We start from the raw sequence: 16,107 nt of genomic DNA, 5'->3' as shown, positions 1-16,107 counted from the left end.
ATTTCTCCATGTTTTTTGATGTTTCTGGTAGGGAAAGAGGTGAGGAGGAACAGGAGTTTGGAGGTGCCCATGCTGCTATTTTGTTAATGTCACTCCAATCCCACAACTTCTACTATGAGGTATTTTCAGGATCAGTTAAAATACTTTCTAATTTAAATTTTTATTATTATTTTTTGATCCAAAGGTTATTTTGAAATACATTTGAAAATATACTAATCTACAAAGATTGGTAATATTTTTTTTTATTAATTTTTATTGTTGGTTGTTCAAAACATTACATAGTTCTTGATATATCATATTTCACATATTGAATCAAGTGGGATATGAACTCCCATTTTTACCCTGTATACAGATTGCAGAATCACATCAGTTACACATCCATTGATTTACATATTGCCATACTAGTGTCTGTTGTATTCTGCTGCTTTTCCTATCCTCTACTATCCCTCCTCCCCCCTCCCCTCCCCTCTTCTCTCTCTACGCCCTCTACTGTAATTCATTTCTCCCCCTTATATTTTTTCCCCTTTCCCCTCACTTCCTCTTGTATGTAATTTTGTATACCCCTGAGGGTCTCCTTCCATTTCCATGCAATTTCCCTTCTCTCTCCTTTTCCCTCCCACCTCTCATCCCTGTTTAATGTTAATCTTCTTCTCATGCTCTTCGTCCCTTCTCTGTTCTTAGTTACTCTCCTTATATCAAAGAAGACAATTGGCATATGTTTTTTAGGGATTGGCTAGCTTCACTTAGCATAATCTGCTCTAATGCCATCCATTTCCCTGCAAATTCTATGATTTTGTCATTTTTAATGCAGAGTAATACTCCATTTTGTATAAATGCCACATTTTTTTATATCCATTCGTCTATTGAAGGGCATCTAGGTTGGTTCCACAGTCTTGCTATTGTGAATTGTGCTGCTATGAACATGGATGTAGCAGTGTCCCTGTAGTATGCTCTTTTTAGGTCTTTAGGGAATAGACCGAGTAGGGGAATAGCTGGGTCAAATGGTGGTTCCATTCCCAGCTTTCCAAGAAATCTCCATACTGCTTTCCAAATTGGCCACACCAATTTGCAGTCCCACCAGCAATGTACAAGTGTACCCTTTTCCCCACATCCTCACCAGCACTTGTTGTTGTTTGACTTCCTAATGGCTGCCAATCTTACTGGAGTGAGATGATATCTTAGGGTGTTTTTGATTTGCATTTCTCTGACTGCTAGAGATAGTGAGCATTTTTTCAGGTACTTGTTGATTGATTGTATGTCCTACTCTGAGAAATGTCTGTTCAGGTCCTTGGCCCATTTGTTGATTGGGTTATTTGTTATCTTATTGTCTAATTTTTTGAGTTCTTTGCATATTCTGGATATTAGGGCTCTGTCTGAAGTGTGAGGAGTAAAGATTTGTTCCCAGGATGTAGGCTCCCTATTTACCTCTCTTATTGTTTCTTTTGCTGAGAAAAAAAAAATTTAGTTTTAGTAAGTCCCATTGGTTGATTCTAGTTATTAACTCTTGTGCTATGGGTGTCCTATTGAGGAATTTGGAGCCCGACCCCACAGTATGTAGATCATATCCAACTTTTTCTTCTATCAGACGCTGTGTCTCTGATTTGATATCAAGTTCCTTGATCCACTTTGAGTTAACTTTTGTGCATGGCGAGAGAAAGGAATTCAGTTTCATTTTGTTGCATATGGATTTCCAGTTTTCCCAGCACCATTTGTTGAAGATGCTATCCTTCCTCCATTGCATGCTTTTAGACCCTTTATCAAATATAAGATAGTTGTAATTTTGTGGATTGGTTTCTGTGTTCTCTATTCTGTATCATTGGTCCACCCGCCTGTTTTGGTACCAGTACCATGCTGTTTTTGTTACTATTGCTCTGTAGTATAGTTTGAAGTCTGGTATTGCTATACTGCCTAATTCACACTTCCTGCTTAGCATTGTTTTTGCTATTCTGGGTCTTTTATTTTTCCATATGAATTTCATGATTGCTTTATCTATTTCTACAAGAAATGCCTTTGGGATTTTGATTGGCATTGCATTAAACCTATAGAGAACTTTTGGTAATATCACCATTTTGATGATGTTAGTCCTACCTATTCATGAACAGGATATATTTTTCCATCTTCTAAGATCTTCTTCTATTTCTCTCTTTAGGGTTCTGTATTTTCATTGTATAAGTCTTTCACCTCTTTTGTTAGGTTGATTCCCAAGTATTTTATTTTATTTTTTTTGAGGATATTGTGAATGGAGTGGTTGTCCTCATTTCCATTTCAGAGGATTTGTCACTGATATACAGGGATGCCTTTGATTTATGCATGTTGATTTTATATCCTTCCACTTTGCTGAATTCATTTATTAGCTCTAATAGTTTCTTTGTAGACCCTTTTGGGTCTGCTAGGTATAGAATCATGTCATCTGCAAATAGTGATAATTTGAGTTCTTCTTTTCCTATTTTTATGCCTTTAATTTCTTTCGTCTGTCTCATTGCTCTGCCCAGTGATTCGAGAACTATGTTGAACAGAAGTGGTGAGAGAGGGCATCCCTGTCTTGTTCCAGATTTTAAGGGAATACGTTCAGTTTTTCTCCATTCATAATGATGCTAGCCTGAGGCTTAGCATAGATTGCTTTTACAATATTGAGGTATGTTTCTGTTATCCCTAGTTTTTCTAGAGCTCTGAACATAAAGGGATGCTGTACTTTGTCGAATGCTTTTTCTGCATCTATCGAGATGATCATATGGTTCTTATTTTTAAGCCTATTGATGTGGTAAATAACATTTATTGATTTCCGTATATTAAACCAGCCTTGCATCCCAGGGATAAATCCTACCTGATCATGGTGCACAATTTTTTTGATATGTTTTTGTATCCAATTCGCCAGAATTTTATTGAGGATTTTTGCATCTAGGTTCATTAGAGATATTGGTCTGTAGTTTTCTTTCTTTGAAGTGTCTTTGTCTGGTTTAGGAATCAGGGTGATGTTGGCCTCGTAGAATGAATTTGGAAGTTCTCCCTCTTTTTGTATTTCCTGAAATAGCTTGAAAAATATTGGTATTAGTTCCTCTTTAAAGGTTTTGTAAAACTCTGCTGTATACCCATCCAGTCCTGGGCTTTTCTTAGTTGGTAGTCTTATGATGGTTTCTTCTACTTACTCAATTGATATTGGTCTGTTTAGGTTGTCAATATCCTCCTGACTCAATCTGGGCAGATCATATGACTTAAGAAATTTATCAATGCCTTCACTCTCTACTATTTTATTGGAGTATAAGGATTCAAAATAATTTCTGATAATCTTCTGTATTTCTGAAGTGTCTGTTGTGATATTGCCTTTTTCATCCCGGATGCTAGTAACTTGAGTTCTCTCTCTTCTTCTCTTCGTTACATGGCTAAGGGTCTGTTGATTTTATTTATTTTTTCAAAGAACCAACTTTTAGTTTTGTCAATTTTTTCAATTGTATCTCTTGTTTCAATTTCATTAATTTCAGCTCTGATTTTAATTATTTCTTGTCTCTACTTCTTTTGCTGTTGTTTTGCTCTTCTTATTCTAGGATTTTGAGATGAAGTATTAGATCATTTATTTGTTGGTTTTTTCTTTTTTAAAGGAATGAACTCCAAGCAATGAATTTTCCTCTTAGAACTGCTTTCAATGTGTCCCATAGATTCTGATATTTTGTGTCTGTGTTTTCATTTATCTCTAAGAATTTTTTAATTTCCTCCTTGATGTCTTCTATAACCCATTGATCATTCAGTAACCTATTGTTCATTCTCCAAGTGATGCATGATTTTTCCTTACTTCTTTTATCATTGATTTTCAGTTGAATTCCATTATGATCAGACAATATGCATGGTATTATCTCTACTCCTTTATATTGTCTAAGAGTTGCCCTGTGACATAATATATGATCTATTTTTGAGAGGGATCCATGTGCTGCTGAGAAAAAAGTGTAACTGCTTGATGTTGGGTGGTATATTCTATATATGTCAATTAAGTCTAGGTTATTAATTATGTTATTGAGTTCTATAGTTTCCTTATTCAACTTTTGTTTGGAAGATCTGTCCAGTGGTGAGAGAGGTGTGTTGAAGTCTCCCATGATTATTGTATGGTGATCTATTAGACTCTTGAACTTGAGAAGAGTTTGTTTGATGAACATAGCTGCACCATTGTTTGGGGCATATATATTTATGATTGTTATGTCTTGTTGGTGTATGGTTCCCATGAGCAGTATGTAGTGTCCCTCTTTATCCCTTTTGATTAACTTTGGCTTAAAATCTATTTTATTTGATATGAGTATGGACACTCCTGTTTGTTCCCGAAGTCCATATGAGTGATATGATTTTTCCCAACCTTTCACCTTCAGTCTATGTATGTCTTTTCCTATCAAATGCGTCTCCTGAAGGCAGCATATTGTTGGGTCTTGTTTTGTGATCCATTCTACTAGCCTGTGTCTCTTAATTGGTGAGTTTAAGCCATTAACATTTAGGGTTATTATTGAGATATGGGTTGTTCTTCCAGCCATATTTGTTTATTTATGTTACTAAACATGGTTTGTTTTCCTCTTTGATTATCCGCCCCCCTTTACTGTACTACCTCCCGCTGTTGGATTTCATTGATATTTTCCATTTCCTCTTCCTGTAATATTTTGTCGAGGATGTTATGAAGAGATGGTTTTCTAGCTGCAAATTCTTTTAACTTTTGTTTATCGTGGAAGGTTTTAATTTTATCTTCCATCCTGAAGCTTAATTTCGCTGGATACACAATTCTTGGTTGGAACCCATTTTCTTTCAGTGTTTGAAATATGCTATTCCAGGATCTTCTAGCTTTCAGAGTCTGTGTTGAAAGATCAGCTGTTATCCTGATGGATTTACCCCTAAATGTAATCTGCTTCCTTTCTCTTGCAGCTTTTAAAATTCTCTCCTTATTCTGTATGTTGAGCATCTTCATTATAATGTGTCTAGGTGTGGATCTCTTATGATTTTGCACATTCGGCATCCTGTAGGCTTCTAGGATTTGGGATTCTGTCTCATTCTTCAAGTCTGGGAAGTTTTCTTGTATTATTTCATTGAATAGATTGCTCATTCCTTTGGTTTGGACCTCTATACCTTCCTGTATCCCAATGACCCTTAAGTTTGGTCTCTTTATGTTATCCCATATTTCTTGGATGTTCTGCTCATGGTTTCTTAACAGTCTTGCTGAGCTGTCTATGTTCTTCTCAAGTTGAAATACTTTGTCTTCATTGTCTGATGTTCTATCTTCTAAGTGTTCTACTCTGCTGGTAGTATTCTCAATTGAGTTTTTAAGTTGGTTTAATGCTTCCTGCATTTCTAGGATTTCTGTTTGTTTGTTTTTTATAACCTCTATCTCCCTGTATAACTGATATTTTGCTTCTTGGATTTGTTTATGTAATTCATTGTCGAAGTGGTCAAAGTGGTCTTTCATTGTGGCAATATTTTTGTTTCTGTTATCTAGTGTAATTCCATTTTAATCAGAGAGCATACTATGTGTAAACTGAATCCTTTGAAAATCTGTTATGCTTTCATTTCAGTACAATATGTCATCTATTATGGTAAATAGTTCAAATATGTTTACCATAACTACTAATAGAGTTGAGTTTAAGTTGACAAACTCAGTATCTTCTACTTGTCCTTGGTTCTGTGTTCTCTTTTTTCTCCTTTTGCATCTATGATGGGGTTCCACAAACACCCCCAGGTTGGATAATTCACTAAGAGGCTACACAGGACTCAGCATATAGTTTTACTCAACTGCTATAAAGAATTCCAGTGAAAGGTAACAGAGCAAAATTGGCAAAGGAAGAAGGCACATGGGTGAAATCCAGAGGAAACCAGGTGCATGCTTCCAAAAGTCTTCTCTCAGTTGCGTCTCACATAACATGTGTGGTTCACTTAGTAAATTACTGAGTTGTATCAACACATGAGAAATGCTGTCTACCAGGGAAACTCATTAGAAAGTCCACACCTAGAGTTTTTTATAAAAAGCTATATTAAAAAACTGCATGGTACTGACATAAAAACAGACACACAGATCAATGGTACAGAATAGAATACACAGGGACAAACCCACACACCTTCAGTCACTTGATCCTTGACAAACGTGCTAAAAGCATACATTGGAGAAAAGATAACCTTTTTAACAAATGATGCTAGGAAAATTGGTTATTCATATGTAGAAGAATGAAACTAGACCCTTATCTTTCACACTACATAAAAATCAACTCAAAATGGATCAAAGACCAAGGAATTAGACCAGAAACTATGCAACTCCTAGAAGAAAACATAGGGTCAACACTGTAGCATACAGACACAGGCAATGACTTTCTCAATAGGACCCTTAAAGCTCAGGTAATAATGCCAAGAGTTAATAAATGGGGCAGCATCAAATTAAAAAGCTGTTCAGCACAGAAAACAATTAGGAGTGTAAAGAGAGAGCCTACAGAATGGCAGAAAATCTTTGCTAGCTACTCTTTTGACAGAGGAGTAGAATGTACAAAGAACTTAAAAAACTTTACACCAAAAAGAATCAAATAACCCAATTAATAAATTGCCAAATGAATTAAAAAGTCACTTCTCAAAAGAAGAAGTACAAATGGCCAACAAATATATCAAAAAAATGTTCAACATGATTAGCAATTGGGAAATGTAAATCAAAACTACACTGAGGCTAGGCATAGTAGTGCATGTTTGTATTCCCAGTGACTCAGGAGGTTGAGATAGGAGTATGACAAGTTCAAGGCCAGCCTCAGCAACTTAGGAAAGCCCTAAGCAATTTAGTGAGACCCTGTCTCAAAATAAATAAAAATTTAAAAAGGGCTAGGGATGTAGCTCAATGGGTTAAATACTAGTGCCACTACCCCGACTCTGCAGAAAAACCCCTACACTACACTAAGATTTCATTTCATACCAGTCAGAATGGCAGTCATCAAGAATGTAAATAATAAAAATGAAGATAATAAATGCTGGAGAGGATATGGAAGAAAAGAAATAATTTTATTATGCCAGCAGCTGGATTATAAATTACTACAACCACTATGGAAATCAATATGTAGGTTCCTCAAAAGATGAGGCATAGACTCATGTATGACCCAGCTATACCACTCCCCAGTATTTATCCTGAAGAATCAAAGTCATCATACTACAGTGATGCATACTCAAGTTTATAGCAGCACAATTACAACAACCAAACTATGGAAACAGCCCAGGTGTCCTTCAGTAGATAAATGGATAAAGAAAATGTGGCATATACACATCATGAAGTTTTATTCAGTCATAAAGAAAATGAAATTATGTCATTTATAAAAAAATGGATGGAACTAGAGACAATTATGTTAAATGAAATAAGTCAAACTCACAAGGTTAAGGGTCATATGCTTTCTCTCATATGCAGAAGCTAGAAAGGAGAAAGGAAAAGGTGCAGGCATGAAAATCAAAAGGAGATCAATAAAGGAAAGTAGTGGGAGGTGGAGTGGAAGAGGGGAGTGGGAGGTGGGGAAGAAGAGGGGAGCTGCCAGGGAGTGATATTGGCCAAATTATGTTGTTATATTGTGTATTGTGTGCATACACAAATATGTAACAACAAATGTTGGGTGTAGTGGTGCACACCTGTAATGGTAGCAGCTCAGGAGAACTGCAAATTCAATGTCAGTCTCAGCAAATTAGGAATGGCCTAAACAACTTAGTGAGATCCTGTGTCAAAATAAAAAATAAAAAGGGCTGGGAATGTGACTCAGTGGTTAGGTGTCCCTGGGACCAATCCTTTGTATCACCCCCCAAAATCCCATCAGTGTGTAGAACTATAATGCACCAATAAAAAATGAGAGGGGGGAATATTTTCCTGCATCTAAGAAACATGTATTTTAAAATTCATTTGGTGAAAATGATTGTATTAAATGGATATAATGAAGGGAATCTATTCACTCCATTAATTGAGAAATGTACATCAAATCTATACTGAGACCAGGCAGTGTAGTTAAAATTTTAACAATAAAAACAAGTATTTGTTTCAAAAAAAAATAAAGAGCCTAATTTTAATATAGGTGATTCTGAATTGCTTATGATACATTTTAAGCACCACAGCAAAAAGTTCCCTGAATTTAGTCCTGCCAATTTGCAGATAAATACATCAATCTAACAAATAATCTATTTCTGCATGTCTGTCAAAATGTCAGCATGGCTCACACACAAAATAAAAAATAAAACTTGAAAATTCTGGCACTGTTAAGTGAACATATTCAGTTTCAAAGAATATCCAACTGACTGATTCTGCCCTTAATTCTGAAGAGATTTTTTCACAAAATATAGAATTCTGGATGAGCTATAATTTTTTTTCAGCTCTTCAAATCAATCATCTTCTAGTTTTTACTGTTTCAGTTCAAAATTCAGTGATATTTCTTATTATTGCTTATTTGAAGGTAATAGCCTTTTTGTCTGGCTGCTTTATTATTTTTATGTATTTTGTTGTTGTTTTACAGTTCGGGGAATGAATCCAGGATCTTTTGTATGCTAGGCAAGTGGTCTGTCACTGAGCTACATTCCCCATCCTTTTAAAAATTACTATTATTTTATATTGTTGGGTTTCAAAAGTTTGACAAGGATGAGTTTAGGTAGAGTTTTTATTATTTTGTGTGTTTGACACTGAGACTTTATGTCTTGTATCATTTTTTCAAAATTCTTGACCAGTATCTCTTCAAATAATGCTTCTACATCATTGTCTTTCATCTGTGCAACCAGGACTAAAATTATGTGTGTTAAAACTTTCCACCATAGCCCATATTTTCTTTTAAGTTTTTATCTGTATTTTTTATCCTTTTATCTCTCCATGCTTTATTCTAGATATTCTACACTAATCTTTCACAAGATATCCATCATGCCTATGTAATAAAATCTAATTAAATTGTATTATTAAGGAATAAGAACTTAAGAGTAAAACTTGATGAATGGTATTGAACATGTTGCCATGAGTTTATCAGCCAAGCTCTGCTTTGTATAACTCTCAGTTATGTTTTCAGTAACAGCAGAAGCCTCCAGGAGAAATGCAGCTACAAATGCCAGGCTCACCAGTTTGGTTTCTTTCCTTTCCCGGTTCTTATTTTTACATTTTCTCCAGACTCTTTTCTCTGAGGGAACAAAAATCGGAATCATCTAATCTGCAATGCTAGACGTGGACAACTCTTCTATTTAACTCTTATTATCAGTGAATTAGAAAAAGGCATGGGGAAATATTTGCTTCATCTTCAAGTGATATTATGCCACAAATGATAGCTAAAAATGATTAGAGAATTAGGACTTGAAAAAGATAGTTTGAGACTAGTATAGTATATAGATTTTGGCAGTAATTTTAAGCCCACCTCCTCCCCTGGGACTAATAATTTTTTAGAGAATATGATTAAATTGTAGACCCAGAAAAATACAATATATTTACTGAATATATATTTTAATGAGGCTCAAAATCCCTGAAGCTCATCCATGATTCCTATGATACACAAAGAAGTCCTTTGAAATAAAAGGAACAATTATCAAAGTAAATTTCCAATATATTCAACTATACAGAAACAGAATGAACATTAAGTTGGCCATAAGTTTGATCACCAGGTGACATGGCTGTCCCTAAAAAGTCATTTAATCTTAAACATTAAGAAATCTATTCTATGAATCTGACCAAATTTCCTATCTAAATATATGAAATACCATAGTGAAGCTCATTTTTATGTATATTGACAAAGTACTAATTACAAAAAAAACTATAAATAAATTAAAGAAAGACCAGTGAAGTAGAGAAAGGGAATGGGGGGGAAGGAGGAAGGAAGGGAAAGGAGAAGTATTGGGGACTTACATTTCATGTTTATATGTCAAAGTGAACCCTAGTAATATGTATGAATAAAATGAACTAATAAAAAACAGAAATCTATTCTAGAAATAAGTAAGTCTGTTTTTTGTAAGAAGTCATTTTAAAATCTGTGCTTAAGGGAAAGAACAGAAAGGGCTGATATTTATTAAATATTCAACAATTACTTCTATGAATACAACTTATTTTCTCAAATGAATACTCTGGGATTTAAAGCAATATTTCCAGGCAAAATATTAAATAAGTGCAATGATCTAAACAAAGAAATTTCTCTTTCAGGTGCTAAGAATTACTTAAAAGTTTAATAGTAAATAGACTAAATAAATACAATTAGTAGAAACCACAATACCTGTTTTCTCTTACTTGTTGTCTCATCTTTTCATCCTTTAGAGTTTCATGTTTTAATTTTGCCAATTCCAGAGCCAATTTTTCTTCTTGTTCAAGCTGGAGTTCCCTCAATCTCTTGTTTTATTCTGCCTGAATAAAAAAGACAACTTTAATTATTTGTCCTGAGGAATCAGACTTTTTTTCATCCAAGGTTGAGTTTGTTTATTTTACAATGTAAAACTAAATGCCTTAAAAGCAAAGTTCAATTATTTTTGTTTTACTTTAAAGTATACAATATTTCAATAAGTACTTTTTCAAATATTTTATCATGGAAAGATTTGGAAGAATATTAAATAATGTTTAAGGCTATTCGTCACTTATCTTTTCAAAAATTAGCATTGTGTTAATTGTTTTTTCTCTTGAATTCCATTCTATTTTCTTATTCATTCTCTTCTATAATATTTTACAACAAATCTTAGACATAATGTCATTTACCATGTAAATAATTCGATATGGATTTCTACCTGATAAGAATTTCTTTTTATATAACAACCATGACATTAAACTATCTAAATAAATTAATGATTCCTTATTAATACCTACACATATTCAAGCTTTCACACCTGTCTTATAGATAATTTTTCTTCTGGTTGTTTGTTCATATCAAAATCCTAACAAGGTCCATATCCTGCATGTAGTTATTATTTCTCTTATGTTTCTTTTATATTCTATAATGGTCACCTACACATACATGCATGCACTGTTTTTCCAAGTCATTGATTAGTTGTAGAAATTAGAACATACAGCTCAAAGAATGTCCTAAATTCTTCATTTATTTGAGTGATTGTTAAAAGCATGTCACTTGTTTGTTTTACATTTTAAATAAAATGATAGATCTACAAATTCAGATGTGTATTTAAGAAAAATAAAGACTGAAAAAAATGTTCAACATCATCAGCCATCATGAAATGCAAATTAAAATTACACTGACATATCACTACATCTCTATTAGAATGACTAAAATAAAAATAGTAGCAATAATAAAAGTGAGAAAATGAGAAACTGCATACTCATAATGTTGGGTGGAAAGGTAAAGTAGTACCTCCACTCTGGAAATCAGTCTGGTAGTTTATTATAAAGCAGACATGCAACTACCACACAAATCAACAGCTACACTCTAAGCATGTATCCCAGGGAAACAAAATTTATATTCATTTCAAAATTAGTACCCAAATACTTACAGAGATTTATTCATAATAGCCACTGCTAGAAATATACTAGACAACCTTCATCAGGTGAATGATCAAGTAAATTTAGGTATATCCACACTTTGGAATACTACTCAGCAATAAAAAGGAATATAAACAACAACTTGGGTGAATCTCCAGGGATCATGGTGAGTGGGGGAAAAAGCCAATTCCCAATATGTTAAATATTGTCTGATGCTACCTATGTAACATTCTTGAAACACCCTTTTTTAAAAATTGAGATAATTTACATAGAATAAAATTCACCTTTCACAATCTACAACTTAGTAGCTTTTGTATACTTACAATATTGTGCAACTATTACTATTATCTCTTTAAAAAGATGGACTTTATTTCTTTGGCATTTTGGGTTCATAGAAAAATTAAGCTGAAAATACAAAGAGTTCCCATATGTTTTTCAAATTTCTTGGGTATATACTCAGAAGCAGAACTGCTCTGTTAGTATGCTTAACTTTTTTAATTACATTTATGTAACTTTTTGAAAAGAAAAAAATTACAGAGATGGAGGAAAAAAAAGTAGTGATTGCCAGGCACAGTGAGGGTTGAAAGAAGTGCATGTTACAACAGAGTAGCAGACATGAGATCTGTGTGGCGATAAAATAGTTTTATAATTTAAGATGGTGGTTGAGCACATCGATGCATGTAATAAAATAACATGTAAGTATACATATATATTGTGCCAATGTCATTTTCCAGAGTTTGATATTATACTTCAATTATGTAAGACTTGACCAGTGGGGAGAACTGGCCAAGAGCACAATGGAGCTCTCCATAGCATCTTTGCAAATTCCTGAGAATCTATAATCATTTCAACATAAAAAGTTAAAGAGAGAAACAAAAACAACCAGATATGGGGGGAACAATAGAGTGCAGACTACAGCAAATTAACCTATTAAAAGTGAAACACTTAACCACACCAGAGGAGAACAGGAAATGTGGACGTGAACTTTGGGAAACGGTATTTGACTCGATAATGGGAGACTAAAGACAGAAAGAACTATACCAGTCTGTACTACAGAAGTAAATTTGTTTCTCGTAGGGGTGCAGGTAAGCAATTCCAAAAGTACTTTATTTGTATAGTAGGGTTGAAAGAATGTAGATATCAATAGCCAACCTTCTTTTTTTTGGAGAAGGCAATTACAAATAAGGTAAGGGAGAAGAGTGAAATGCAGTTGACAAGGCAATGGTTTTATTCCAGTCTGAAGGCTTGAGAACCTGGAGGACCTACATATAGTTCCTGTCCAAAGACCAGCAAAGTAAGACCTAAGAAGGGCTAATGTTTCAGTTTGAGGCCAATGGCAGGGAAAAAGCATCAGTCATGCAGAAAGAATTCTCTCCTATCTGGTGAAGGGTCAGTATTTTTGTTCAGTTCAAGCTTTCAACTGACTGGATGAGTGAGGCCCACCCTCACTAGGGAGGACAATCTGCTTTACTCAATCTACAAATTTAAATGTTAGTCTTAGCTCAAAACACCAGAACAATGTTAGATCAAATAACCTGAGCACACCATGGCTCTGATAAATTAAAACAAAATTAACCACCACAAGCCTAAAACATATTGTTCTGATAAAAAGCAAGGAAGATATCAAAGATTAAGGGTATCTTGTTAAAAGAGCACAGAAGCAATATAAAAAAAGCATTCATTGGCCAAGGACAAGATAATTTGAGCATCAAAAACAATAATAATGTAATTATAAGTATATAGAGACCCATGAGTTCAGATATTTTAAAAAACATTCAAAAAGAAAACAAATTTTTTAAACAACATAGATACCAATATACTCTAAAATTAACTATTTATTCCCCTTTCCAGTAAGAACAAATGAATCTAGTTGATGAGGAAAAGTTCATTATGAAGGAATTTTCGCTAATTAAATGTGAAAGGAATAATAGAAAAATCAGTGTATTGCAACTCCTAATGAAAGAAAACTTTTTTTGTGTGTGAAACTACCTATGAAAGTTTGATGAAAACTTTTATAATAAAGGAAAGAGGCTCTCTCACTGAACCCAGTGATTAACACTGGTATTGTTAAAAGTGGAATGACCAGACCTCAGGTTCCCTAGGATGTGACACAATGCCAGTATACCTATGAAGCATTCTTGCCAAGAGACCTGATCTCAAACTAATCATTTCTTTAGGGCTAACTTCCATTTAGAGAAAATATAAGAGTTAGAAACATAAAGTAAAGAAAACATGAGGAAACAAACAGATAAATACAGAATGTGGAACACTAAACAACTTCCCTAGGTAATTTTAACAAGTTAAAAACATGAGCCTAGGGCTGGGGTTGTAGCTAAGTGGTACAGTGCTTACCTAGCATATATGAGGCACTGGGTTCGATCCTCAGCACCACATAAAAACAAATAAATAAAATAAAGGTATTGTGTCCATCTACAACTAAAGAAATATTTTAAAAACATGAAGTTAAAAACACAAAGGATGAAAAAGAAGCTGTTTTAGATTAAAAGGGATTTAGACATAGCAGGCAAATATATTGTATGAACTGTACTGGGCCCTTATTAAAACAAAAAAAGATTGTAAAAGCATATATTTGATTCAGTCATGGAAATTTGTTTAAGGAATGGATAAAATAATGTCATTAGGGAACTCCATGAAACTATCCATATTTTGTTTGATGCATACTAAAATATGCAAAGAGAGAGAGGGTATAATATCTGGGATTCTCTTGAAAAATTGTAGAAAAAATTGAATAGAATCTTCTTGCTCAAAGTTAAAAAAATCACATCTAAGCTTTTAGAATTTGGAACACAAAAAGGAATGGATAAAACTTTTAAAACTTGGTTTTGCTATTCCCTGCAATATCCTACAAGATGGGGAATATACAGCCGGCACTCAAAAAACTGGTATCATAATATTTCCTTCACATTTATGAGACTTCATTTCTTTCCTGTATCTCACTTCTTATGAGTTTCCCTTTTTATATCAATTTGATCCTTGAAAATATTTAGAAATAGCATTGAAAAATGATCTCCATATTTTAGGAGTTACATACATATATGTGATACCTGAATTATTCAAGGTAGTATTTAAAATAGGAATCAATTTATACCTAATATGTAAGTGTTCGGTTTCTACCACTTCATAATGTACCTGTTTAATTTCAGTAAATTCAGAAAAGACATCCTTATATTTTTGTCCTTACAAATATACAGAATGTAACACAATTATACTTACATGAACTGTGGAAGTTAATAATTATGCGTTTCACATTTATGTTAAAAAATCCAGGCGCTTCTTTTTACGAAGAACTATTCTAAGGGTTGTGCATGTATTTACTTATTACTAAAAATTTCTGAGTAGGAGGTACCATTATTACTGCCCAGTTGTAGATGAAGATAAAAAGTAAAAGTAAAATACCTGAGGTTCTGAAGCAATGATATAGTATAGGATTTTAAAAGCTGGTCCAGCTCCAGAAAGTTGGCTTTTTATAACCATACTGGATGACTTACAATAAGGCATACCTTACCTAACATTTGTCTTTCTAGACAACTATAGTATTAGCAGTTGGCGTTTATCATTTCCAAGGTGAAAATGAAGGGTGAAAATGTAATTATCATAGTAAAACTTACTTTTTGGATGGCTTCTTCCATATCTAACTCGAACTATTCATTCTGTAATAATCTGAGGAATCTCCTGCACTCAATACTGTCATCAGTTTTATTCTTCTCCATTTGTTTGCTGATTTGAGTCTGCATCTCTTTTTGTGCTTTACTATCCAAATTTCTGCGAAAGTTTTCATCTACTAATTTCTGATGCCTTTCACTAAAGTTCAAAGTTCTCTTTGGGGTAGCCTATAATGGATAAAATGTGCATACTAAAATATTCCAAAGTCTGATTTCAAAAATATATTGAGGTAATATAACAAAATAAATAATAATAATGAAGAGTCTTTGGCTTCCTTCGCTAAATTCAGACTATACCTAATAAAAGAGTAAATGTAGTAGCTTAATACTTCATTAATTAAATAGCTATTCCCTATTTCATAGATGAGGCATGAAAAGCAAAAGTAATTAAACCCAAGGTCCCGCAGCTTCTAAGCACCAATACTAGGCTTCAAAGATAGGCCGTGGAACTACAGACCCTTGTCCTGTGAGCATCAGATACTTGAGGATGCTCAACAGTCAGGGCAAAAGGGCATCAGAAGTGCCACCCTGCCTGCCATTCCTCTTCGCTTCTTGCCTGCAGTGCCACCCAAGATGACAAGAATCATCTAAGGCAAAATAAGCCTGCTTGCTGTTGGGTTAAGGTGGGAAGCTAAACCAACAGGACTGAGTCTCAGGAAAGGTTACTGGGAAACAGAAATCAAGCTGTTCACTGAAAGTCGGGACTTGAAGTGGAGTCAGAGGAGGGCAGGAGATGAGGGAGGGGTGCGGGAAGAGCTTTGAAGGGAAAACAGCCATGGCCAAAGGGATTGGTCACCATGGGACTGTGGACGAGGCCCTGTTGCTCCTGAAGCAACATCAGAGTTGCTTCTCTGATGTCATCCTGTCCTGGGAGTTGCGTTGTGGACTCTGGCTCCACGTTCTTGCACAGGAACACCTGGGGCCCACAGGTGTACTACTGAATTATGCAGGTAAGTTCTTGTGGATTGGATATCACGTTTTGAAAATCTCCACCCCTGTCATGGATGACCTTTCAGG

At 34.4% G+C, this 16,107-nt stretch overlaps 1 pseudogene; it reads right to left on the bottom strand.

Annotated features, from left to right (window-relative positions):
- Positions 1 to 15,867, bottom strand: part of LOC143410622 (meiosis-specific nuclear structural protein 1-like) — a 34,598-nt pseudogene extending 18,731 nt beyond the window's left edge.
- Between the last annotated feature and the right edge of the window lie 240 nt (positions 15,868 to 16,107).

Source organism: Callospermophilus lateralis, chromosome 11 (assembly GCF_048772815.1).
Source record: "Callospermophilus lateralis isolate mCalLat2 chromosome 11, mCalLat2.hap1, whole genome shotgun sequence".
NCBI classification, from domain to species: domain Eukaryota; kingdom Metazoa; phylum Chordata; class Mammalia; order Rodentia; family Sciuridae; genus Callospermophilus; species Callospermophilus lateralis.
The sequence above is the reverse complement of the archived record's forward strand: the minus strand, read 5'-3'. Positions and strand labels throughout refer to the sequence as shown.